Source organism: Camelus ferus, chromosome 2, assembly GCF_009834535.1.
Source record: "Camelus ferus isolate YT-003-E chromosome 2, BCGSAC_Cfer_1.0, whole genome shotgun sequence".
Classification (NCBI taxonomy): Eukaryota; Metazoa; Chordata; class Mammalia; order Artiodactyla; family Camelidae; genus Camelus; species Camelus ferus.
This window is the reverse complement of record NC_045697.1, coordinates 61,121,816-61,146,804: the sequence shown is the minus strand read 5'-3', so window position 1 is coordinate 61,146,804 and position 24,989 is coordinate 61,121,816. Positions and strand designations below refer to the sequence as shown.

Here is a 24,989-nt window from a genome sequence, read left to right as displayed (position 1 = left end):
AGAGATGTGAAGCGTGAGAAGGGCTCAATACCCTGTTGCTGCTTTGAACTTGCAGGGGACACATGAGAGGGAATACACAGGCCTCTAGGAGCAGAAAGCAGCCCATGACTGATAGCAACAAGGAAACAGGAACTTCAGATCTACAACTGTGAGGAACTAGATTCTACCAATATCCTGAATAAGCTTAGAAGAGTCTTCCCAGAGCCTACAAGTTAGAGCCTAGCCTGGTCATCGCCTTGATTTCATCCTTGTGATATCCTAAGAAAAACCCAGCCAGCCAAGCTAGACTTTTGACCTAAAGAACCATGAGGTAACACATTTGTGATGCTTTAGGACACCAAATTTGTGACAATTTTTAAGCCACAAAAAAACAAAAACAAAGACAAACAAACAAAAAACTAATAAAGGGCTTAAAACACCAGAAATTGGCACATTGTAAACTGACTATACTTCAATTAAAAAAAAAAATCAAGCAACTGAAAAAAAAATACAGCCAGCATTTGGTGCACTGAAGGTGTTCAGTAAATATTTGCTCTCTGCCTGCTTTACACAAACTCTTAACAGTATCGTTGGGCACACAGACTGATTTCAGTTACATTTGTCTAAAAGAACAAAATTCTTACAATGCAAGGCATAACTGAGTGTCACCTTCTTCCATAAGATTTCTCTGATCTTGGGCAAAAAAAGGTGTGTCTTCCTCTTTTTGAACTACGAAAATGGTTTTATTTATATTGTTTTACCACACTAACTGCATTTTGATGTTAATTATAACTATGCATAGATATCTTCAAAACTAGGTTACACATCCCTTGAGAATGTAGTCTGGACGTTATTCATTTTCACTTCTGATCTTACTATTTGTCCCATTAATTTGTGCACATTTACAACTCTTCACATATTTATTGAATAAATACGTATTTACTGCTTCACTACTTGATATATTCCATAATCAAATATACTCAATAGACAAAGATATTTTATTGCTAAAAATATAAGTGGAACAATTAGCTGATAATACCTGTGGAATAAATATCTGCTAATAAATACTGAGAAACACTGTTAAGTGGAATAATTAGCTGATTGTTCCTACTTCTGTTTTGAGCCCACCATTTTATTTGTAGCTGTCCTATTATCTGATTCATTTCCTGTCTTGCAGGTGAACTGATTTCTTAGCTGCCTCAAGGTTACAGGTGTCCCATGAATGTTAAACAACAGAAAAAGGTTTGTGAAAGTATTTGAAACATTATGATTAAAGCTTTAATGTGAAGAATTCCCCACCATTTGAAGAGAGCCAAAAGTCATCAATAATCATTACAGTATCTAAGAAGGGCAATATAATTTAAAAACATTTGTCAAACACTCTTTAAAAAACACTTACCTTAATGGCTAAGAATTGAAAAAGGTTGGAATCTAAATATTTACCAGTTCTTTATCTTGTCATTCCTCCTTAGTAATTCTTAGAGAGGTCAGTGACTTTCATGTAAGAGTATCAAAAGTCTACACTTTTCTTTGCTGTCTTTCAAATCTGAAAATAAATATAAAGAGAGAAAGTAATGTTACTTCTACTATTTATATAAATTTATGCTTTAAGTAGGTTTCAGGGCTAAATATAATAATGAGAAGAAATAGCAAAATTAGAATATTAAATAAATGATGAGAATTCCTATTTAACACAGGAATGAAATTGTGCATTTAGAAAGATCAAAATTAAGGCTTTCAAAGGGAACTGACTATACATTTCAATTAAACAAACAAGAAATCCACAGTCATATTTTTCATTTTGTTATAAAAATAAGCTGTTCATGGCTATAAAAGATGTTTGAAAGTTACTTCAGATATTGCTTTCGGAAAATCCATTAATGTGGATAAAAATACTTCCCCCTCCGGAGTTGTACCTTTTCATGTTCTTAAAAGTTTTACTTTCTCAGAAGGCTAAAATTTCATTATATTATAATATATATTTCATCCATTATAAACCAATTGATTTATTCTGTGTGACAATAAAAATCTGGTTTTGTGTCATCTGGAATTATTTCTGCTGTGATAATTCTTTCAAATATAGCACCTCTTAAAATAAAAAGTAAAGATACATATTTATAAGTATCCATATATAATTATTATCATTATCATCTTTAAGTATAATAATATAATGGAAAGATGAAGACAGTTAAAACCTACAGTCCTATAACCTAAATATTCTTAGAGATTTTAACACCTGAGAATGGGCTTGAGTTGAAAAGAAGTAAAAAGTCTGTGCTAAGGCAAAGGATATAACTAATGATTAAACAAAACACATAAAGACTGACGGTAAGATTGAACTGCAAGACTGATAAAGGAATAATTATTTTTATTTGAGTGTCTATAAACTAGTTCTATTAAAGTAAACTACCATTTAGAGAGACTAGGGGCCATTAATATTACTGCATGTTTAAGAGGAAATGAGAGAAAACCAAAGAATGTTTGGTAAAAGCCTCAGAGGAGGCATTGTATTTAGATGAAATAGGTTTGTATAAAATAGGTGCTTGCTGAAAGAAATCTTTTTGAAAAGTAATGAGGCAAAGTAATAATGATAAAAAAAAATAATGAAACAAAACACTTACCTAGTTTGTCTTTTAGAATTTCCAAACTTCAGCAAATGAGACAATATTCACAGGTCATACCTTATAATTAATACCATGATTACCAATATTATCTGAATCAGTATACGCACAGAACTTTCAAGTTTACAAAAGGTACGTGTATTGATACATGTACATACATTATACATATATACATAGCTTCTCATGGCATTGATGATTATTATCCTGATTCTACTGCTGAAGAAACTTAGGCTTAGAGAGTTTAAATGGTTTGGCTCACAGTATATAAGAAAAAAAAGAGCTATAGACAAGTCAGCAATCCTCATAATAGTTCTGATAGTTTTAATTCATAATCCACACTACCTTGCCACCAAAGAATACACTCTCACTTATTTAACACCTGAATTATAAGCGACAATATTGAGGACCTGTAAGTTAGACAATATTGTGGTAGTTAAAAAAAACAATAAGATAGGGAATCATTTCCTTGATTCTTAAAGGAAAGCCAATCCAAGGATACATTATGAATGTTTATATTACTAGACAGAAGAAGTTGGATATTATCTGTGATGGACAGAGTTAAGACTTCTCACCCTGTAGTATGGACATGTGGTATAATTGATTGTGGGGAAAATCTGTGGCTTCCACGCAATAGAATAAGCAATAGAATATAGGAAAGGTGATGGAATGTTATCCCCAGGATTACATTCTGTTATATAAATCATTTTTTTCAATATATATATATTTTAATTGAAGTATAGTCAGTTTACAATGTTGTGTCAGTTTCTGTTGTATAGCACAATGCTTCAGTCATACATGAATATACATATATTCATTTTCATATTCTTTTTCACCATAGGTTACTACAAGATATTGATTGTAGTTCCTTGTGCTATACAGTGTGAGCTTACTGTTTATCTATTTTATATATGTTAGTATATGCAAATCTCAAACTCCTAATTTATCCCTAAATCTTTATTTTAACAGATGGGAGCATGAAATTCTTCTCATTTGCTTGGCAAGGTAAGTGTCCTTGTTGAGAATGTCCACAAGGTTTGTGACTGTTGGTGACCTCAAAAACCTGAGAGCAGCCTCTAGCCCCCAGCCAGCTGAAAGGAAATGAATTTAAATGTTTGAAAGCAGGTGTTTTTTCAGTCCAGCCTTCAGATGGGAGCACATCCTCACACTTGATGTAGCCTTGGGAGATCCTTAGCAGAGAATGCAGTTAAGCCTTGATAGATAATGGCACACAGAATCTGTGTGATGAGAAATGTGTGTTGCTTTAAGCCACTAAATTGGAGTAAACTTATTACTAAACAATAGTAAACTGATACCAGTTTTTGTATCAGGACAGGATGCTTCTGTAACAAATATCTAAAATTGCAGGGGTGGCTTTGAAACTTGCTGATGAATGGAGGCTTGAAGGCATTTCAGGAGCACTGTAGAGAAAGCCTGAGTCACTCTGAAAAGGCTGTTAGTGGAAGTCTGGACTGTGGTTTGCTATATTAAGGGCTCAGAAGGAACATGTTATTGGAAACTGGAGGCCATGGGATTTTTATTTCATAGTGGCATACAACCTAAGGAGAATGTCTCCTACACTTAGGTGCAAAGCAGAAGTGATAAGTGGTGAAATTGATTATATAGCAAAGGAGATTTCCAAACAAAGTGTTGAAAGTGGTGCCTGTTTTTGTTTTTGTCTTTCTTTTTTTCCCCTGTTGTTTATAGTAAAATGAGAGATTAGAGAGATAAATGGAGGGTAATTTTTAAAATTATCTCCCACTGTAGGCAATGGAAATCTACTGAAGGATAAGTGTGGGAATATGTGATCAGATTTATATTTTAGGAAGATGGCTTTGGGAGTGGTATGACTGAAAAACTGGAAGTGGTATTGGCTAAGGATATTGGTGAATTTCTACTCACAGTCCAGAATTAACAATAACTGCTTATCCAGAAAGTCTTCCATAATCAATGAGCATTTGATGCCTCTTTTCTGGACTGCCATTAGTGTCTAAAATACTCTATAACACTCTTGATATTCTATTGTAATTACTGAATAACTTGTCTATATTATATATTGACTATATATTTCTTTTAGCAGTTTCTTACTTTCATATTGCTGCTATAACAATTTACCACAAATTTAGTGGCTTAAAATAACACAAATTTATTATCTTAACAGTTCTGGAGGTCAGAAGTCTAATCTTATAGGTTAAAATAAACATTTTTGGCAGGCTTGCTTCCTTCTGGAGCGTCTAGAGAAAAATCTGTTTTCTTGACTTTTCCGTCTTCTAGAGGGCTCCTGCATGTCGTGGCTTATGATCCCTTCCTTCATTTTCAAAGCACATCACCCCAACTTCTGCTTCTGTCATCATGTCTTTCTGACTGTGTCTCTCCTGCCTCCCTCTTTGGTTTATAAGGTCCTTGTGATTACATCGGGCCCACCTGAATAATTCAAGATAATCTCCCCATCTCAAGATTATGATTTTAATCAAATCGGCAAAGTCTCTTTTGCCATGCAAGGTAACCTATTCAGAAGTTCTGGGAATTAGGCTGTGAACATCTTTGATGGGGGGCATTATTCTATTTACCACTTGAAGAGTTTACGTTTTTCTTCTCTGTATCCTCTGCCTAGCATTGTTCCAAAGGCATGTTCCACAAAGCCTTAAATAATCAAAGGCTTATTGACAGAATACATGTGTTACCAACAACTAGCCTTCTTTTTTTAATGGGTCATTTTATCAAATATTTCTTGCGATGACATATGCTTTCCAAAAATCCTGGATCTTCTGTTGGCCTCAGCTAGCTTCACTCTTCAATAACACAGGGATCTGTGAGGAAACTGCTGCCCTGCCCTGGTAATGACACTGCCATCCTGTTTGTCCTTTTGACTGATACTGAAAAAGCCACAGCCCCATTTCTTCATTCTCCACATCATCATTTTACAAGTGTGTATGAATGTAACATATTTAATAAAGTTCTGATGGAAGTGTCTTAGGGAAGATTCTGGTACTTTTCCTTGTCTCCAAAATTAACTACTTCAGATCTCCAAATTATCACTCTCATGCCTTTAGGCAGGTCCCACTCTTTACCACAAGAAATGCTTTTTCTCTGAAGATTCATTCATCTGTTTCTATTTTCTCACATCTTACTTTGTCATCATAAAGATACTTCTCTGTATTTCTTTTGGCTGCATGTTTTCCCCAATTCTGATCTGATTAACTTAAGTCATTGCATGGAGGGCTTTTGAATCCCTTATATAAATCACAAACCTTCATAGTTCCCACCGAATCCACAAAATATGTTTAAGTATATACATTTATTGTTATGTGATTAATCAGGCCTCTCAGGGGCTTCTCACTTCCTCTCGTGACACTGTATGTGAAACTCATCAGAGAGGTACGGCAGAAGTGACACTTGCCAAGAGAACATTTTAAGCTCCTGTTTCCTAGTTGATTACACACCTGGAGGAACCACCATTCCTAGCCTTCCAAGGTCATGCCAACTACAATGATATGTTTTAAATAAACTAGTGCCTCAAGGTAATTCCTATCACCTGTCTTTTTATCTATCAATCACTGGAAATAAGTGTGTTGCTTCTAGATGCTTTGCAGTATTCTCTCTGACTGAGAAATTCTTACAAGGCAAATCAAAGTTGTCTTTATGTCACCTTTAATAATAGGGATTGAGTACCACTGATTACTAAATCTAAACACGAAATCACGAGCTTACCATTAGGCAATTTTGGACACAACCTATGGCATTTAATTTTAGAAAATATGTCCAACTTAAACTTGTATCTTTTTTTTAAATAAAAATCTTGCTATTGACATTGAATTAATAGGTGTATGGACGAAATGGTAAGTAGTTATTTAATGTAATACGTTAGTTTAGAAAATTCAGAAAGAGGGAGTCTGCCAGACTATTTTCTCAAATGTCATGAATGCTATGACAGTATTCAATAATACTTTCTCTGGGTGGCAAAAGTGAAAATGATGCTAGATGACATTCATTGATTGCTGAGCTGTGATATATATTGCCCTACATATTTAATATAGTGAATAATTCTTTAGCTTCTATTTTCTTCCTATTTTATGAGAAGAAGACCAGGAGAAAGTCTAGAGAAATTAGGCAACTTCTCCCCAGTTTTACACAACAGTGAGTGATGGAGCTGGAATTTGTTGCTAGCTTGTATGGCTCCAGACTGTTACCTGGACAATCATAAAAAAAGAAGAGTTTTTACTACTACCTTGGATTGATTCCTCAAACTCCTCCCCCATCTTTTTTTGGGTTACTAGTGAGTTCCAGAAATATGAAATGGAAAAAAATGAGACCTAAGAAGTTATTTATGTTCTTTTCTTATGTGATTTATTTACTTCCATATGTTCTGTTTATATTTTAATGGAACAACCTTGAGTTCTGTTATCTGCTGAGCATAAGGTCCACTAGAAAGTCAGAGGAGAGAGAATGGGTAATTTGAAGGAAAAGAAAGATGTAAAGGAGAAGAAAAGAAACGGAATAATGGGGATCTAGGAAGAACAATGATGAAGTAGCCACTGGCACTTTTCCTTAGAGACAGAAGATGAGTAGGTAAATGTGGGCATGAGGTCTGCAGGGCAGAAATAGGGCAGTTTATGCACATTAACGTCAGTTCCTCTTGGGTAGAGAGTCATTGTCAGCAGTGAGCAAGGGGGATTATGAGAGTTATGAGACTTGAATAAAAAGCAGTAACTGCTTGAATATTTCATGTGTCAACTCAAAAGACTTAGAAAAACAAACAGGCAAAATTACGTTTGTGATGGATAATGATGATATGTTGGAATCACAATGGAGGCATCACAGTTGAGGCACGCAGAAAGGAGTCAGGCGGCTGTTGAGGATCTGATCTCACATCCCTCTGGTACACATCCCTGTACCTTCTGTGAATTGTACCCAGTCCAAGGACACCAGCCATTTTTAAAACAACACCTGCTAGCTGCAACCTCATGATCTCAAGGTTGTTACCCTTGTAACTATGCAACCATTTCAGACCCCAACCAATCCTTGCCTAACAAGCACTCTTACTTCTTGCCAGCTTTAATTATAATTCTTTTTTAAATTGATGCAGAGTTGATGTACAATTATTATATAAGTTGCAGGTGCACATTATAGTGATTCACAACTCTTAAAAGTTATACTCCGTTTATAGTTATAAAATATTGGCTATATTCCCTGTGTTGTACAATATATCTTCATTGCTTATTTTATACATAATAATTTGTACCTCTTAATGCCCTTACCCCTATAATTACCCTAAGTATAATTCTTGATAAACAACTCATATAACTAACTGCAGCCTTGTGGTTTTTGCCTTTACAAGCTTCCTCTATTTTGTAGTCCAGGAAAACCCAATTCAAGTGCTTCTTGAATTGGTAACTCTTAGGCTGTTGTCTTAATAAACCTCAAACAGATGCCTCTTTATTTCAGTCAGGTATCCATTTATGAAATTTCAGTTAACAATAAATATGCAGGATTGTGGTTGCAGTTGTATCTGTGTATATCTGTGTGTGTGTAAATCTGGTTGTAGAGGCAAAGAAAACACTTAACCTGGATTCATTAAGGTTTAGAAGTTTACACTGTGGTGCTGGGATTGATAAAAGTGCCAGCTAGAAAGTTTGCAAAGGGAAATATGCAGCCCATGCTGGACAGAGAAAGAAGAAAAAAAAATATGTGGCGAATGTCCCACAGGAATTTAGAGGTTCTAAAGTTTGGGTTGTAAAGAATAGTATACTGACAATAAGGCTGTTCATGTACTAGAATGATGATAGTTTAGGTAAGAGGGTGTTATGTTATATGAACATATCAGACGTGGACTTTGTGCTTCTGTGATGTACTAAATGTACCCACGAAGTTTGGTTGTCACAGAGGGATTGAACTAGAGTGGGGGTTTAAAGAAGGTCAAAGAACTCTGAGTGTGGAGTGTGTGTCAGTTTCCACACATTAATATGGACAATACTGAGAATAATAGTTGGAGCAGGAAGATGAAGACTATGAGTCCAAGGGCAAAACTGTCATGGAAAGTGATAGGGTAAACTTGTCAGAAATTCTTAAATGATTATTTAGGTGAAGTAAGTCAAAAGAGGAATTTCATGCACAATTGCTGAAGAGACATAATGTGCAAGTAGCAATTTCACTATTTAACAAAATATATACTATACTTCTTTATCTCATTAACTGTCTTCCCTAGCAGGATATAAGATCATGAAAGCAGAGAATTTTACACATAATTTGTCATTGACTTCTCCTTATTCTTAAAATCTGCCTGACATATAGTTAGTGCTCAAGAAATATCTGCTGAATGAAAGCTGGAAGAATAAATCAAAGAATGATGAATAAAATGGTAATTGAAAAATTAAAATGTGGACTTTGCCTTCTAGTCCTTTGATGAATATGAGATATGAGAAAAAAAGAGTAGATGAAAGAAAACTGGTATCTTAAGGGAAAATCCATCCTGTTTTTAGTTAAGGCAGAGACAAAAGAAGATTTTGACAGATTATATTAGAAAGTGGCTGGGTCCAAGATGAAAATATGGACAGTAATAGGAGAAAGGCATTAATGACCAAATAGAATGCTAATTTGGCAGAGATGAGGTAAAAATGATACTAGTTTTATGGCATGAGTAATATTAGGTAAATTACTGTACCATTATATCAATTAGGGTAACAATAAAAAACAAGTGGTACATGCAAAGGATTAGTTGCAGAGAGTGTAATAAAGAAGCTATTTACAAGGATGTGGACAAAGCTAAAGAATCCAACAAGAGATGGTAAAGCATGCAGGCACTAGCACCATGGAATGTCAGTACCCTTGAAGGGTAAGGAAAAATGGTGGTGCTGTTAAACCTAGCAAGAGCGCTAACTGTCAGAGCAGGCAGATAGCTAGATATGAGCAGAGAAAGGGGGACACAGACCAAATGGCAGAAATTGGGCAGAAAGGAGGGGCACAGGCCAAATGCAGGAAACCACACATCATGTAAGCAGCAGGGATCCTTGGGCAGAGAAAGAAAAGCAGGAACCTTGGGGCTGATAAGGGATCATGCCTTTTGGGATGACAAGTGGTCTGGAGAAGAACAAAGAAAGGTGAGAAAAGGCAGGAATTTCTAGTGTCCGAATGTAACCTTTTGCTTATTATGCCCTCATTTCAAAAAATTAGCCTTGCAGATCAGAAGTTCCCATCATGCACTGACGCCATGACACTTCCGATCCAGACTAAATAAGGACAAAAATCCCTCCTCCCGTTGGGAAGGTGGAGTTGGGATGATAATCAGGGAATAGGACCCCAAACCCTTCCCTCCCCAATGAATATTCTGCCCATCCATTTTTACACCCTATGTAGCCAACTTGCCAAGGAAACTCAAGGCAGCTGCTCACCTGAGCCTTCCCGCTCTCCCCTGAGAGTGTACTATCCATCCTTTAATAAATCCTCACTTTACCTTTTTTAACCTCTAAGTCTTGTCTCTGAATTCTTTCTGGGATGAGACAAGAACCTGGAACACCGGTTGCATCTATCGGCAACATAACTATGAGATGGGCTCCAAGAAGGAACGATTGTTTTAGGTAGAGGATTTCAGCCACTGTCAAAGTGCAGGCTGCCAAGGAATGATGGGGGTGGGGGCAATAGACACACTGACCCTCCTCTATTTCCTCCTGCTTATTCCCATTGGTGTCAAAGGCTGACAGAATCAAGCCAGGAGCAGGAGGGAGTGGAGAATGGACCTAGAGATAGACAACCATTTATCATAATGTTGAATACCAATGGAGGAGCAGGAATATGTATATGGACTTTTATGTATAGTGTGTATGTGTAGGTTTGACACCTGTTTGGTTTGATATGTCCATGCTTCATGCAGGTGGCCATATCAGGCTGGCAGCCAAAGATACGGGTGTAGAATTGAGCTGTCCAATAAAGTAGCCACTAGCCTCATGTAGATACTGGGCATTTGCTATGTGGTTAGTCTAAATTGAATTGTGCTGTAAGTATGATTTTGAACAGCTAGTATGTAAAATTATATAAATATCTTCTTAATATTTTATATTTCTGGAATAGATTGGTCTAAGTATATATATATTTTAAAATAATTGTATGTCTGTTTTCACATTTCTAGAGGTGGCGATCAGAAAATTTAAAATACATTTCAGCCTTGCATTTGTGGTTCCCATTGTTTCTGCTGGGCGATCCTGGTCTAGGGCTACCGAGTGGTCTTCACAGGGAATATAAAATTAGATGGGGCTGGGGACTCCTAGCCTTCATCCTGGGGCAGAAGCAAAGACAATTTTATTCCAGGAGCACAAGCATTTAATTTCATAATCTTACACAAGCTTTACACATCTTTCTGTCCACAAAGATATATGGATCAAAGTTATGACTCACAAGGGAACAGTGGTATGTTTATATTGATGCTTTACAATTTCTATGGGGAATTTTGTTTCAAGTTTTAATTAAATGTTCTCAGCTTTTACTGTAGGCCTTGAAGAGTTGGACTTCAAAATTATAATTCATTATCAGCTAGACTGGGAACCTTGCAATATTTTCTAGGCTTATTCTTATATTCTCTCTTTTTTTTTTAGTACTTATTCTGTAGTATTTATCTATCACTTTGAAAAACTTTAAGAATATAACAGAGATTAGGTAAGTTTTGGTTTTAATTTGTTTCAGATCTATGGCAACAATTTCATAAGGTTCTTAATAAAGAAGAAGTGAATATTTTTAAAACCCGGAGAAGAAAGAATTTCAATATGCTTATAACTTTGCTATTCCTTAATTTTCTACTACACTAGTTCCTGGAAGCCGTCTGTAAGGTATGCCAAGCATTGCAAAACTGAACAGGACTCTTGGGGTTGCCTGCATGCCATTTGTTCCCATTATAATGAAATCTTAAATCCCAGATCCCTATACTTTGTGGCTATTAACATTCTATTGAACTTTATAAAAGAACTAAGCTATATAAATCCTATACCTTAGTGAAGTTGCATTGAAATAATAATATTATGCTTTCCAAGAAAAGGATACCTGCTTCCTAATCCATTCAAAGTATTGCAATATCCAGCATTAGATCTGCAAGAAAGATGTGTCAAAGGCTGCTCTCAGAGTTCACAGCCCCCACAGTACCAGCTGGAGAGAGGTGAGGAATGGTAGTCTCATGATCTTTTAGTGCTGATGGAGCAATCTGGAACACTGTGCTTTGTGTGTGCTGGTTGCTCAATATTTATAGAATTTAATTTCACTAGGAAACATGTACTTCAGAGACACATCTTTTCATAGTTTAGAAGGGATATGCTGCATCCCGTCTAAGTTTTAAAGTCGGGCACACAGGAGTCTTTGACTCCCAAACCTGTGTGTTTAACCCGAGTTACAGAAACACAAGCTCACAGTTTAGTTTCAAAGATGTAAGGGCTTGAAAAAGAAGAGTATGAGAAATAATATTCCCTTTTTTTTTGGTAAGATTGAGACATTGAAAATGTACAGTCTTTTGAACTGAATAATTGATACATAAATATTATTTGAGAAAATTTATAAATTAAAATCTGGTGAGAAATAAAACTTTGTTTAAATCGTTATTTCCTAAATCAAAATGAGCAGGCATCATTGCATAAGAACATTTTTTCTTCAGTTCTTAAAACAAACTTTCAATTAAACAACCAGTTTGTATTTTATAGCTCTAGCTCTTAATACTACACAATTATTTCACTTGACTCCTTTGTTTATTAAGCGTTTTCAGATTACTCATTGTATGGATTCAGTCAGCCCTTGGCCCATATCCTTAAGGCACCTTTACATTTCCATTTGCAGCTGGACTTTGCTTTGTGGAAGAGCTGCCCGCAGGCTGCTGGGCCCTCTTCGCCCACAAGCCCAGTGGATTGGGAATGCCTGAGAGATAACAGGCCCCAACTGAAGCCCACCCCATAACCAACTGTAAAAAATTAATAAACAGAAATCTCAATAATATAGAATTGAGAGACCAGAAGGGGGAGCTCTCATGCTCTGAGACAAAAGCAGAGCCCACCAGGACGAGACTCCTCTTCTTTCTCGGCAAAGACTCAGTAAAAGCCTTGGACTCTTCGTTTCCTCTGGTTGCAGACTCAAATTGCAGTTCTCTAGTGAGCCCCAGTAAACCCATCTTTGCTGGATAAATGTCCAGCGGTCCCTTTGTTTCAGGTCAATACAGTAACAGAAGGGTGGAGGTGAGTGAACAATACTCCAGGTCCCTCACTTTTGGCCACGCTGCTTCTGAAACATGTTTCACACGGTTTTCTGGGGTGTCCCTGCGGAGCTGAGCCAGTGATCACAGAAGCACATTTAACAGTACACCACCTGTTGCCTGCATTCCTCTCACTGCGTCACCTTCCCAGGGCTCTGTCAGCATTCTCAAATAAAGAACAACACCCAGCCCTTGTCTAAGAATTTTCTTCCGCCAGGCAAGCAGTTTGCTTCAGACTAAGGCATTTCTCATGTGCAGAAGCACTGTACTGGTAGTATATTTCTATGAGATAAACATAGTTCTTGACCACAAAGGTAAAAAAAAAAAAAAAGCGAAATCAACTTCATTTCTAATCACTTTTACCTACTTATATGTTTATATGAGACCATATTAGATAAAAGCAATGCGTGAATAATTGGCATGCATACAACATATTAGCATATACACATATATAGCACACATACAGTCATGACATAACCTTGGTAATTCACAGCAATTTTAGCTTCATGAAAAACTGGATACAAAATTTAGGTCTCTAAGAACAATTTTTCTAGTGCGATAAAGTGTTAATATAGATTTCTTTAATATAGATAATACACAAGATGCAAATTATAAAAATTTCTCAAGAATTGTATAACTTCAGAGTTGTCAGGAAAAAAGCATTTTGTTTTAGCTATGGCCAAATGGGAGATCTACTTAAGCTGGGAAACCAATATGTACAACAACATCAATGTCTTGACTACAGTTTTGTTGTTTAAATGCGCTGGATTTTTCTGTGAGTGATTTCGGGTGCCTGCTGTGCTGTTATTTTACTCTTACCCGTTTTTTCCAATTTGAAATATTTTCACTTCCAGTATCAGTGTCATCCAAGCTTGCTTTATTTAGTATTGCTAATGTCACTAATAAAAATCATTTCTAAAATCATGAATTCTGAATCGAAATTAGAAACAATACCAAAAAAAAAAAAAAAAAGAAGAAGAAACAAGTAAATAAAACGGGACAAACTCTGCTGATAATTTAGGATTTTATACCCCTCGATGCAGAGGTAATGCAGCAATTGTTTTAAAGGGCACTAAAGCAGAAATGCTCATAATTTAAAAACCAACATGTAAGCAGGCAAGGATGATGAAAAAGTGCTGGTGAGGTGGATCAAGAGCCACACAAAGAGTGTGTAGGTTCGTGTGCTCTGGCAGTGCCTCTCATGTACTTTATTCCTCTGGGGAAAAGTAAGTTTTGAATAATACAAATTTTGAATTACAAGAATTCTTCAAGAATAGATCTCTAGCACAAAATGCAAGTATTCTCTCTTCAAGGTTGTCAAGGTGCTAATTTTACATCATCTTTGATGAAGTGATATTGAAATCTACCTAAAGTAAGGATTTTTTTTAAAAAAAGATTGGTTTGTAAAAACCAACTAGAAATTAATTTTTTCCAGTAGTCTGCTTTGGTTTTATAAAATACAGTCGGCTTAGTTAGTACTGAAATCCTCAACAAATATTTATTACATCCTTCTGGTTGAATATTTTGAGTGGTTATACAGATTCAAATGGCATACAAATAACTTACATAAATGAAGTGAAAACATAACTGATGGCTATTTCATACTATTTCCTAAATCAAATACAGTATTTCTAATAGGGCCAATTTCAATGTCAGGTTTTGTTTGTTTGAGGCTTTGTGTTGTTTGTATCAAAAACGTTGCAGGTAGTCAAACTTCCCTAAAGACGAATCCTTCCTTACAGGGGTTCTATGGCATGATTAGAAATATGGAGACCGTTATGTACCACTTTGCCTCGATATAAAATGTGCCAAAAGCACTTAGATATTATAATTATTCCAACATTATGAAGTGTTTATTTTTATTATTAGTGCCTCAGTTTTCCATTTTTTGGTGTTTTTTCCCTCTTATCACCTATCTGGTCTATTCTTTTTACCATATTTAGTTAATATACACTATTGTATAGTTTTTTTTTTAATTCCGAGAGAGAATTCTTTTTAAAAAATGAATTTCTCAATTAACTTGATGAAGTAAAGTTTTCCCCTAATCTTAATAATTTAAGCCTTGTGCTATAGCACATAATATTTGCTCTTTGATTATAGTTTTGAAAGTTATAAATACAATTGAACAAAATCAAGTAACTGGAAATATATAGCTTTTCTTTCTGCATTAACTTCTCCCACTCTTTCTATGCCCTTCCTCGCTCCCACCCTCCTCCTGCATATTCCTCTTTCTGTTAAAACATTTAAAAATCTTTAATACAGATAAATGCTGTCGCTTTAGAGGAACACTTTGTACTGAATTGTGCTCAATTTTAGTAGTGTTTTTCAACTCAAGAAATAAACCAGCATTTATGTTTAGTGAAACAACCATCAGTTTATAAAAACATCAGATCATGTCTGTGAAGCATTAGAAAAAATGCTAAACATTTTTAAAAGTTTGTGCCTCTGAGTCGAGCCACAGAACCATCTCAGCTGTTCCATTTCCCTCCATAGAAATTGCTTGAGGGGCTTTGGGAAAGCAGAACACTTTTTACCTCTGACTTTTGCCAACTGCCCTGAAGGAAGGTTCAACCAGGAAGGAGAGTATTGATCTTGATTTCATCTGGGAGCTATATTTGGTCTGCCCTGGGCTGTACATCTAAACCACTGAGTGATAATTTCTACCACATCTTAACTGAACCTAGGGGCCCAGCTAAGGAGGTGGCACACTCAAAGTTTCTGAGCCCTGTTTTAACCCAGAGTGTGCAAAAGAAGACTGGTGTCAGCAACCTGTCAGAGACATTCTTGAATATCATGTCCTGTATCCATACCACCACACATTTACAAGATAACAAGGGACACACTGAGACCATGGAGACAACTGACACTTCCTCTGTATTGTGAGCAAAAGTATGTGCACTGGTTATTTTCAGGTGTTACCTTGGCTAGGCGACCTCACCTGGTATTCAAACAAACACCAGTCTAGGTGGTGTGGTGGAGACATTTTGTAGATGTGGTTAACGTCTACCATCAGCTGACTTTAAGATAAAGAAATTACCTTGATAATGTAGGTGGGCTTCATCTAACCAGCTGAAAGGCCTGACGTGCAAAAATTGAGTATTTCTTTTCTTTTCTTTCTTTTTTTAGGGAAGGAAAAATCCTTTCTCACATTTGCAGAATCAGCTCCTGCCTGGAAGTTGTCCATTGCCAGTCTCCACAATCACAAAATCCAATTCCTTGAAACAAGTCTATTTTATAGATAGAAACATAGAGACAGAGACACAGACACAGACGTAGAATGTAGATGTCACTGGTTCTGTTTCTCTGGGGAACCTTAACTAACACATTATCATTTACACAGTGCTCAGTAATAACATTCTATGCTAGCAAAACTACCTTTTTAACTTTTCCAATAGCAGGGCATCGTCTAGGTTGTTTATGTAGAATGTAATCTTATTAAAAGACTGTAGTCACAAAATAGGCCCGACACCTGTCTTAATTTTTTTCCCATAATACTAAGATTGCATGATATGATTTTGACTACAGAATATAATGACTTACATCATAACAATATGACTCGAGTCTGCTTTCACTTATTTTTGGTCTATCATACTTCTCTTTTATCCCATAACTCTAATTTTTCTATGCTTTAAATTTTGCTTTAGCTCCTCTGATAGTTCTACTAGTTATATTTGTGCTACAGTTATTAAAATCGTTCCTTTAGCTTGAAAAGGAAAAAAAAAAGGAATTGGTTTTATCTTATCTGTCAAATGTAATAATTTTATAGTGCTATCTGGAAGGTTAAGACTAAAGTTTCTTAGTCTGTGTTCCTGATCAGTAAGAATAATTGATGTCTTTGATTTTTGCCTTGTGTGTGGAAGAAAAAGGGTGGGAGAAAATATGGTACTTTGGGGAAACTTTTATCTATGTGGTGATGCTGGAAAAATCCTTACCAACAGCCTTGACCTCTCTTCTGAGCTCTAAACATAGACCCAATTATTTCTAGATTTTTCTTTTTAATGGCACTGCCGTTCATCTTATCATCTAAACCAGAAAAGATACTCATCTACTCATCTTAAGCTCCTCTTTTCTCCATGTCCTTCATTCTAGCTGACACTGAACCTTGACAGTTCTGCTTCCTAAAATATTTATCTGTCCACCCCTCACACGCAGCCTATCACAGCCCTTAGTTAAAGGTTACATTTTGACTCTTCCACGAAACAACAGCTCTCTTAAGGACAGACATTCACCTTTCTCCACACCTAGTGGCTAAAACTGTGCATGACACTGAGCAAGTGATCAACAAATATTTGTTAAATGTATGGATATCCCCTATGAAGACTTTCCCATTTCCACCAAGATTAGGTTTAACTTACTTCCCACCTCTCTGTGTTTTCACTTCCTCTGAAATGCTTCCTACGAGGGAAAGGACTGTAGAACTTGTTTGCACTTACTTGTTTGTATGACTGTCTCACACTAGTGCATGATAATTATTGATAGAAACCACATCCGAAACCATTCCTGTACCACTTGTACTCAGCACAGTTCTTGATTTTTATTCTCACAACAAAAGCCCAGTTATAGGAAAAGAGAACTAGAATTCTTTCTTTTTAAGCACCTTTATTGTGGTATGATTCCTGTACAGTAAACTACAGGTATCTCAGGTTACAATTTGATGAATTTTGGTAGATGTATACACCTATGACACCACGACCGCAGTCAAGGTAGGTAACATTTCCATCACTCCCCCAGAGGTGCGCATTTTGAACTCCCGATTTATCCCTTTCAACCCCCTTTTACCCCCTGGTAACCATAAATTTCTTCTCTATGTTTTTGAGTCTGTTTCTGTTCTGTAGATAAATTCCTTTGTGTCCTTTTTTTTTTTTTTTTAGATTCCACAAATGGCATTTTTCTTTGAATTCTTGAGGAAAGAAGGAATCAGAAATGGTGCTTATGGTCTAGGTGCCAGATGCATTTTCAGGCACAGAGAATGCACACAGTGTTTTTAATATTAACTTTTATTAATTTTACTCAGAATATATACATGAGTGTTCTGGATCAGAGAGATTAGTTGTTATTATTTAAATGATAGTCATAGCACTGGCCCTCTTTGGCCCAGTTTTACCCCTGAGATGACACAATGAAAACCAGATAGAAAAAATCTCCTACATGTGTGGCCAAACACTCCGTAGGTGAGGGACAAAGAAAACAAAGAACAATGGATTTTCTCTGCTTATATACGGAAGAAGAAGGCAGTTGCCTTGATCTTCTCTGCCGGGAGGAGGCACAGAAACCTTGGCAATGGGAAAAAAGAATTCTGGGTTCTCATTATAACCATATGGAAAGAATTCTGGGTTCTCACTCTAGGAGCCAGATATACCCAGTGTTTCTGGATTTCACTACCTAAGGATGCCTTCAAGGTCCTGCGTATGACTTTCCCTTGAAACATACACGCCTGTCTCAAGCGTTAGGTCAGTGCTCTTGAGTGCTCTCATTATCTATGTAGGTGACTGTTAACCTCCCAGTACTTGTTCTAAGACCAGGTCTCAGGTCTTAGCAAAATTTATTCAGAATGCTTCAACTCTGGAGAAACACAAAATTATTTTCTCTACATTGCTAGAATATGGGTGCAATCTTTCACCTCAGTGAAGTCTGTCTTGAGGAACCATAGCTGAACATGGGAATGTGAACTAAGACAACCAAAGTTTAGGAGCTTTAAGGCCCATGCAGGGAATGAGACCAAAATAGATGTGTCTGCAGAGTGGAGAGGCGTCTGTGTGACTTCACAAGTGTAAGCTTAAATAATGATGCCATGGCAATGAGAAGCAACCACATGATTGGAATGAAGTGAAAATCATTTTAGTATCAGAATATTATGAAGTTTATACCCCACACACATGCCTGAAATATTAGGTCTAACAGATGAAAAAGCTTAAATAAAAATGTTAGTAAATCAAGCTGAGTGCTACATTAAAATAATGATACATGATTACTTAGAATGTTTTTTTCAGCAATGAATACGAGACAGTTTAAAGTATTAAATCTATACAATTAAGCACAACAAAAATTTAAAGTTGAAAGAAAACAACTTCCATTACCACCATGTTTAACAAAGTAATGAAAAGCTAAATACATGATTAGTATCAAGTTAGAAAGGCAGATCTATGGGATCAGTTAGAAAATTCAGAAATAAATACGTGTGTGTACGTTTGTATGCCTTTAGTAGAGATATACAGTTAGTTTCTACTTAACAAGGAAAAGATGGGTCAGTTAATAAGTAATGCAGGCTAACTATTTCTTTGAGGGAAATTAGGTGAAAGTATAGTATCATTGCAGATCTTTTTTTAATGAATTTTTTTTTTTTACTTTTCAGTGCTTACAGATCCACAAACAGTTGTAAGAAGTAACATGAAGAGATCTCTGTACCCTTTAACTCAATCCCCCCGAAGCAATACCTTGTGAAGCTACTGCACAAAATCACAACCAGAATATTGACATTGATACAATCAAGACACAGAATATTTCCATCACCACAGGGTACCTCATATTGACATTTTATCACAACACACCTTACCTCTGAAACTGACCACTCTATTCCTTGAGTGTTTAGATTTTGTTTGTATTTATTCACAGTGGAAAAAAACTAAAATTATTTGTGGGCTGAGCCTGCATGTAAATGACATACTGTAGTAGATGAGGCAAAAAGATAACTTCTAGAAAAATTAGAGTTCAAAAAATCTTACAAATCAGATTTTTGAAAAAAAGATAGAGATGCTACAGGCTATATCCACATAGATTTATACATGCATACATACTACTTATACACACAGAGACATGTATGTGTGTATACACACACACACACACACACAACACACACACACACACACACACACACACAATAGATCTCCCCATGGCTTCATTAAGATATTATCTCAAAGAATCGCTTGGGAAGATGCGCGAGGAATTAAGTAGACATAGATGAACAGCACTGTGTTTGTGTTACTCTGATGTAGGAATTTTATTGCAGTTAAAGTTTTAGAGCACAGAAACCTTAGACTTACAATTGCTTTGTCGATCCCCAGGTTTTAACTTGGTTAACAACAATACCCTGATAATTTAGGGAAATGAATTGTAGTCTTTGGGGACAAGGGCAGGGTTTACAGAAGTAGATAAAATAAATCTTAAAGTTACCATTAAAAAATGTGAGATAATATTCTCCTCTGCTTTCACAATATCACTCTTTTTCTGTTTCCATTATTCATATTGTTTTGCTTTCTTCTTTCAGTTTCTCTTTGAAAATCCAGGCTGCAAAGAAGTTATTTGTTAATCATCTCATTTATTTTTAGAAAATGGGATACACATTAACTTATGAGTTACAATTAAGATATTTTAGCAATAAATCCAACTATAAAATAAATTCACTTTCATCATTCACTGATACTATTCATATTTATGTATATATTGTATATTGTTTACTTCCTTGAGTCTCACTTCAGATGTAGACATTAAGTTATGTCAGTAATTATGAAAGCTAGTATTGTAATAACAAAAGCACACACATACACACAGCTGCCCAAACACCTAACCGGACAGTAGGGCTGACATCCTGAACACAAAGGCAAGAGCTCAAAGCTGTTTTTCAGTTTTAGTCAATGTGCACGATATCCTCAAAACAAAAAACAAAAAACAAAAAACAAAACAAGTTGCTGAATCCACAACCTGTTTTTCAAAGGTTGGCTTGAAAGGAACTTATTCTGTTGTTATTCTCTTGTAAGTGGGACATTACATGAGGTCATGGAAAGATATCCCCATCATAGCCTCCAGAGCATAAATGCAATGAAAATTTATTCAACTTTTCTCAGAGCCGCCCTTGATTCCTATCATGTAACATCAAGGCACAATTTGGTAATGGAAAAACTTAGTTTAAATATATGTTTGATATAATTTCACTTGTTAAGACACTGCTTAGACTTTTCACTGATGTATCCTTATCAGTGAAAAAAGGTGAGCCCCTCGGGATGAGGGCAGATGCCCAAAGAAAGACGTTTGTGTGCAAAATCTATTTGTGTACATTTTTGCATTCAAAACCACAATATTTGCATACATTTTGGGTGAGTCATTATCAGTACTATTTCTGACAGATTTTGGAAAGAAGAGATTTTTGAAGATACAAATTTTTGACAATAATCTGGCAACCACATGGCACAACTTACTACCCTATGTCACCCCAGCCATATGCAAACACTCAACCCAAAACACCTGCATTTACTGTTACATACAAAAGGAAATATTATGATTTTGCAGATAAAAAATATGATTGAAAAGAAAAAGTTACGGTAACACACCTAATAGGAAAAAAAAAAAGCATGTCTTCTGCAAATCCATTAGACCAAATACTCACTTCTCTACAACACAGGCAAAACAAAATTCCACAGGAGTGATCGAAAGAGACTGAGTGAGTGAGAGCATGTGAGCTGGAACTTAAAATACTAAAGAAAGAGCAACTAATAATTTGAATGGAAAAAAAGAGGGAAAACATCTCACGTGGAAATAAACTCATCAATGCCGTTGAATGAAATATTGGAAATGTTATCTGATCTTAAGCCCAATTTTCTCTTCAGCAAAGAGAAGATTTAAACAAGAGCTCTGCCTCTAGTTGGACCTATGTATAAGCAGTGCCAACAGTACACAGTGATATTCTAGGGGTTATGCGGATAACATTCCTCTAAAATAGCTACTATTCTCAAAGTACTGAGAGAGATGTGTAATAGAATCATTTGTTCATTTATGTATTCATGCATCTGAAATATATTTATTAGTCATTTAATACATGCCAAGCATGGTGCTCCATCCTGGGTATAGAGCAGTGAACAAGACTAAGTCCTTGTCTTCACAGAGCTTTTGTTTGTGTGTGTTTGTGAACATGCTCTCTGCTTATTGGGGGTGTGAGGAGAGGGGAAGAAATATATGATTTTGAGTCAGAAAGGGGGAAATGACATATATTGAGTCACCAGTTCTTGGTACTGGAAAAGTATAAAAGTTTTAGACAAGTATATGACATAATCACTGATCTACTTAAGAAAGATAATTCTGTGGCCATATATCCTACAGACTCATAAGATGAGAGAATGACAAAGCTGGGTTAGGTTGTAGGCTATTATAAAAGTAAAATCACATCTTTTGAGATCTAAGGAGTAAGCTTTTTTGAGCAGCAGTGTTGTGTCAAGAGGGCGGAGAGAGAACATCTGATGTTATTTTACAAGAATCTAGACATCAAAAGCAGTACGGATAAGGGAATTGAGTCTAAGAGTTTGATATTAGCTACTTTATTTTTGTCTCATTCCTGGAGTAAGCCAATATGGAGTACTCCTGCATTCCCTGTGAGATTTACATCCACAGAAACTAAGGCAGGAACAATTGTTGAGAAAGAGTCAATTAGATCATACATTCCAGAAAGACCAAGTCAGCGCACTGAGGAAGGGCTGCTAGATGTGACAGTTACACTGTTATCAATGATGTCTAAAGCAGAAGTTCTAATAGAATTAGGATATATGCTTTGCAAAACAAAGCTTGTTTTTAATACCGCCCACCCTGTGACTATTTCATTGCTCATCCAACCACCATCGGTTTGGGGAACATAATAGGAATTCAGAAATGATTATTTAATGAATAAATAATGATCAAAATAAGAAAGGGTTAAGAATAAGATTAGATGTTAAAGTTGGGGGAATGAATGCAACACATAATGTCTAGAACAATTCAGTAAATAAAGATGTGATTAACTCCAAAGTATAGATAAGTCTACAATTCTTAAAAGTTACATTATGTTAAGAAAAAGCTGTTTTGGAGACTAGAAAACTTGACTATAAACATAGTCAGAGACAGTGATTGGAAGGAAACTGGGGAGAGATACAGTGTGAGAAAGGAGTAGAGAACTGAATAGAGGGCATAGGATGTAACTGTAGATAATCTTAAGAAAAAGGAGAAAAGTCTCTCATTTTTTTAAAAGATTTACCTTTTTTTTTTTGACCTGTTTTAGATTTACAGCACAGTTGAGAGGAAGTTACAGAAGTCTCACATGTTCCCCCAGCCTCCACACACACAGAGCCTCTCCTGTTATCAACATCACTTACCAGAAAGATACATTTGTTACACTTGATGAACCTACATTGACACATCATAATCACCCCAAGTCTCTAGTTTACCCTAGGGCTCATCCTTGGTGCTGTACATTCTGTGGGTGTGGACAAAAGTCTAATGACAAGTATCCGTCATTACAATATCATAGACTATTTTCACTACCCTAAACCTCCTCTGTGCTCTGTTCTCTTTCCAGTGTTACACTGAATATTAAAAGATTAAGAAAGTCAAACTTTCCAAAAGGCTTTCAAATATTTTTGATGTTGTTAAGTATTTTAGTAGAAAAGCAGACTTAGTTTCAAGGTAATCAGGCCAATCAGGCCTCAGAGCCATGTACCCAGGGAGACTGGTAAATTTCTCTTAAGGGAAATTTTTAATGACAAGACAGATAGCCATCTGATAGACTCCATTTGTTTCGATTGCTTCTGCACGGTTGGAAAAGGTGACTTTGAGATGGCTTCCAGCCCTACATTTTTATAATTCACTGATTCATTTAAACTGCCAGAACTAACTTTAGAATAATAATTCAAGCAAATCATAAAATTTTGGTCCCTAGGTTGCAGTCAATTTATGTGGGTTCTAATGATTCAAACAAATAGATTTTATTACAGTTATGAATACATACATTATAAAAATAGACAGTTTAAACTGTTATACATTATTTGAACACAAATATTACATTCTTAAATTCTCATCTAGTACTACTACATGTGATTTCTAATTGTTTGCTTAACTGCCAGAGCTCTCAAATTAAGGTTCAACATTTATGAATTAATGTTTCTAGTATATGCTAAAATGTGAGAAATAGAATTGCTGTATATAGAACACATTATTTGACATATTTATTTCAGTCTCATGCTATGCCTGTTGTATTTGTGCTTGTTATTTGAATAGTTCCTTCCTTTATTTACATGTCTAGGTAATCATAAAAATGTATTTATATAGAGGTTGCACTAACTTCTGATTTATTAAAAAGTAGATACGTGTCTTGGATTTGTTTTTGCTAGTGATTTTCAAGGCTGAAACAATAATTACTTCTATCCTTTTATAGTATCTTTTAAAATTGTTGCTGGATGAAACCAATATTACGGTTCATTGTTCTTAATTACTTTAGGTCAATTGGTCCAGCATAACTACTTGTAATACAAAGTAGATACACAGTATATCTCATTGTCTAACAACTTAAATCTATAGTAACATAATCATAGTAACAATTTTCAGTATAGATTTTAAAAGAAAAAGATCATGATCATTTTGTCAGTGTATTTTGCATAAATGTTCAAAAATTCATGTATGTTAAGATTAGCCAAGTATCCTGAAATGCCAGCTCAATAACAACCATTTCACCCCAGTCTGTGCTAAAATATTTGTGCCCAAAACCTGTACTGTGCAGATAGATTATACAGTATAATACTGGGGACAGAGATGAGGGATATAATAAAATGGTCCATTCCAAGCCCTTGTTCCTATTTGAAGTTTTCTCTGGCTGATCGTTGAATAACTTATTTAGCCCTACTTCATGATTATTGATACAACTCTATCTTGCTGTCTCTGCTAATGGAATTTTAAGTCTGGGACACTCAGATCTTGCCTACTACTCCTGCAAATCCTCAGAGCTTGCTTCACCTCACTCCTAACCTGCCATCTTGATATCTGAAGTCCTTTCCCTTCTAATTTATTCCCCTGGTCAGCCTAACATGTGGTAATAACACACAAACAATGCTAATAAAAAATTCAAGCACTACAGAAAAGTAGAAATTTAAAAAGTCAAAGACAGTCTGTTACTTCAGTGAACACCCATAAAGTAACCACTTTTGCTTATTTGGGTTTTGAATTCTTCTGGAAGTTAAGCCCATAACTTTAATATTATTCTTTTCTCTTTAGGCAATATCCATGCACTTTGCTTTGAAAGATGAAGATGACTTTATTTTTCATCTGTATCACTTATTAGATATTCTAGGGGTAGGGGAAACTGAAACACAAAAAATCTGAATGATGGATAACTAACAAAAAAAAATTTTAAATGAGCTTGATTTTCTGCATATTATGGGAAATAT

At 35.7% G+C, this 24,989-nt stretch overlaps 1 long non-coding RNA gene across 1 annotated transcript in view; it reads left to right on the top strand.

Annotated features, from left to right (window-relative positions):
- Positions 1 to 1,156: 1,156 nt before the first annotated feature.
- LOC116657458 overlaps positions 1,157 to 24,989 on the top strand; it is an 84,387-nt gene continuing 60,554 nt past the window's right edge. The window contains exons 1-2 of the long non-coding RNA XR_004312546.1: positions 1,157 to 1,221; positions 3,567 to 3,602. This is a non-coding gene — a long non-coding RNA (uncharacterized LOC116657458). The remainder of the gene's footprint in view (positions 1,222 to 3,566; positions 3,603 to 24,989) is intronic.